The sequence below is a fragment of the Taeniopygia guttata genome, chromosome 34 (genome assembly GCF_048771995.1).
Source record: "Taeniopygia guttata chromosome 34, bTaeGut7.mat, whole genome shotgun sequence".
In the NCBI taxonomy this organism is placed as follows: Eukaryota; Metazoa; Chordata; class Aves; order Passeriformes; family Estrildidae; genus Taeniopygia; species Taeniopygia guttata.
In genome coordinates, this window is record NC_133059.1 from 316,838 (window position 1) to 320,076 (window position 3,239).

At 47.9% G+C, this 3,239-nt stretch overlaps 1 long non-coding RNA gene across 1 annotated transcript; it reads left to right on the forward strand.

The window, feature by feature from the left end:
* The first annotated feature begins 322 nt into the window (after window positions 1–322).
* Window positions 323–2,971, forward strand: LOC140681322 (uncharacterized). Its single transcript, XR_012052512.1, has 2 exons — window positions 323–446; window positions 872–2,971. It is a non-coding gene; the product is annotated as an uncharacterized lncRNA (long non-coding RNA).
* The last annotated feature ends 268 nt before the right edge of the window (window positions 2,972–3,239 follow it).

The following is a 3,239-nucleotide window of genomic DNA, read 5'->3' on the forward strand; positions in this document are numbered from 1 at the left end:
GGTGCTGAGGCTGCTCTGGGCTCTGCCAGGGCTCTGCTGGGCTCTGCCCCGGGCACAGCTGGGCTGGCTCTGCCCTCACAGTGCTCTGACAGCTTTGCATCAGACGAGCCCGTTGGAGCACAGTGCCTGAGCTTTCTGCTTTGGCAGGTGAGTGAGACTCCCTTGCAGGCCAGGAGATTGCAGCTGGGAACACACATCCAATTGGCAAGGACCCAAACTCCCCATAGTCCCAGCTGAACCCCTGGATCTCCGCAGGAACGCCTGGATCTCCACTATTCATTCTTCATTTCTTTTTGGCTGGAATTGTGCAGTTGCACTTTCTTCCTCCTCTAGAAGTGCCATGAGTGGGCCAAAGCTGGCAAGTGAGCCGTGTTCCTGAGGCAGTGCAGTCTGGAGCTGATGGATGGAGAATTGCCCTTCCCACTTCCAAAGCAGAGCAAAAAGCCGTAAGTGGGATTTTTCATCCGTAAGAAACCCCTGACAATTTCAGAGGGAATGTGCAGCTCATTCCCAGAGTGAGAAGGAATGTCATCTTCTAAAGGATTTGGGGTTTGACAGAGTTGAGATTCCCAGTCCTGCCTGGAGCTGGAAGGGCCCCAATCAATTTCCTATTGCTTCGACCACAATTTAAAAAAAAGAATGTTGGAAACAAACCCCAAAAACTGTAAAAAAGGCTGTTGAGGTCAGTAAGATGGATCCATGCCATCAACACATTTACAATGTAAATAAGTGAGTTCTCTTTTTAAAAAGATCATTTACCTCTTAATGCAAAGTTACAGAAGTTGTTTCACTAACACTTGGATTTTATTTGTATCTTTTACAATTCATCTAATGTATTTTTTTTCTTTTTCCTTTTTTTTTCTTTAAGCAGAGGTCCTGGCCCTCTTCCAGCCAAAAGGGAAAGAGCCCCACCAAGCCTTGTTACCCACAGAAAACATGGTAAAACTGAACACTAAAGGACCTTGGGGGCATTATTCTGGAATTAAAAAGTTGCCAGCTCCATGGACAACAGAATTATTGTTCCTAACCTGAATGACATTGAGCAAAAAGAATGAAGAACGGTGTCACTAAAGTACTACTGACGTTTGCCAAAACACCTCCAGAGTTTCACCAAGGCATCAGTCATCAAAATGTTTTGAAAATGTAAAGACCAAGGTAGCCAAAGCACACAGTCACTAATTGCTGGGTATGTTCTCAGCTGAAGCTTGGAGGAATGGGGTTCCCTTGGAGGGCCCACCCTGTGGGGTGGCCAGAACTCTGTCAATGGGCTCTGCCTCGTAACGGAGTCAGTGAAGGGACAGTTACAGAAACCTGTGCTGTGGGACATGGGAATACAACGATCAGTGTGACAGGATTCACTCAGATTTCCCCTCAGGAGAAACCAAACCCTGTTACAGTTATAGAGGCTACAGTGTCAGAAGATTTCTGTGCTTTACCATCACTCCCAATTTCAGTAGAACTTGGGGTGCTGCAGCTGGTCAGTGTCAGTGTCACACCGCTCCCAGCTGCAGGGCCCCCATTTAGGGTCCTTCAGCAACGACCACACGGAAGACTTAGGGCCCAGAGAACATTTTCCACCCAAAGAGTGCCTTGGGTTTCCGAAAGCAAAGGATTCTGGTTCACCCTGTGCCCCATGTGCGCTGCCCCATCCCGTGGAGTTGACATGAATGAGCTGAATGGATTATTAGAAGAGGTAGTAAATGATACTGTTGAAATGCCCATTAGCACATCTATGAGCTCCAACAAACACAAATGGGGACTCCAGAGAACCGCATGGCCTTGGATTATCTGCTTGCTGGCCAAGGAGGAACCTGGGCTATCAGGGCACGGGGATGTTGCACTGCTAGCAGTGATGGGTTTGAAGGCCAACAGTCAGGAATCACCTTGACAGAAAGAGCAGTAGAAGAGTAGCAGAAAGAAGAAAATTCTTCTTGGTGGGATTGGCTTCATGGCTGCCAAATTAGAGGCTGCTGTGAAATGCATTGGTGGCAGGGCCTGTCATCATTGCAGTGTGTGCACTTGGTGAGTTGCTGTGACACTTTGTGCTGGGAAGTGGAGTATTGGGACCTTTCTTAAAAGAGACAGTCTCAAGAAAAGAGAGGCATTTGATAAATAACAGAGAATAGCAACTATTTAGGCATGTTTTAAAAGGAACGTGAATAGCTCTGAGTAATGAAGTTAAACTGCACTTAATTGTAGAACAAGAAGAGATGCCTTTATGCCTAATACCTAAATCTAAACTGTGTTACCGAAAGAATTATTACAAAGGTTGTAGTTGATTGTAGGTCTCAGGACCGATCAAAGTACCAAGGCCTGAACAGGTTGTGATCAGGGCCTGAACAGGCCCTGAGGCAAAGCTCACCTCTAGATGAACCTTCCAAGCAAATGTTGTATTTGTATCCACTCATTAAGGAAGCATGATTAACAACAGGATCAATGCATGTGTTCCTTGATAAAACATGGATTTATCTTTCTGTATTTAGAAACAGATAAGGCCCCATCTGGCCTTGTTTGGGGGTGAAGGATCAAAGTCAACTCCCTTGGTTCCTCCTTCAGCCCTGGCCAGGCTTTGGGAGAAAGCAGTCAGGAGAATGAAAGCAGATGTTCTCGCAGTGGCAGTGATGCCAGCTTGTTTGTTTAACAGTGTAAAAGCTGGGTCCTCTCACAGCTTTGGGGCTGGAGCCTCATTGCCTGCAGAGGTGGAGGCACCTGCAGGAATTCCCAGTGTCTGGGAGTGGCTCTCCAGTCCTTGGCTTCCCCCAGCTGATGTGTGGCTGTGGATGATGGTAAAGCCTGAGGCTAACTGGTGATGGATCTTTCCTTAATCACTCCAGGCAATCTCTGGTAGCAATGACTGGATGCATTGCTGAGCTTCTTTTGTAATGCTTTGCTAATGATGATGTGCTTTGCTGAGCTTATCCTTTTGTAATTCTTTGCAGCTGTGCATGATATAAATGACACAATTCCTTCAGTTGGTGTCTGTGTCTTTGGTGCTGACCCTGCCCACTGGTGAGACAGGGCCCCCTCCAGCCTAGAGTGTTACCTAGGAAGAGAAAAGCCATCACTCCAAATGTCCCCCCTTCCTCCTTGTTCCCCCCACTTTATACCATGAGCGTGATGCCTGCCCTATGGTCTGGGGTATCCCCAGGGTCAGTGGGGGTCACCTGTCCTGGCTGTGTCCCCTCCCAAGCTCCCCCGCAGCCCCAGCCCCTCTCCAGCATGGCCAGAGGAGGGGCAGG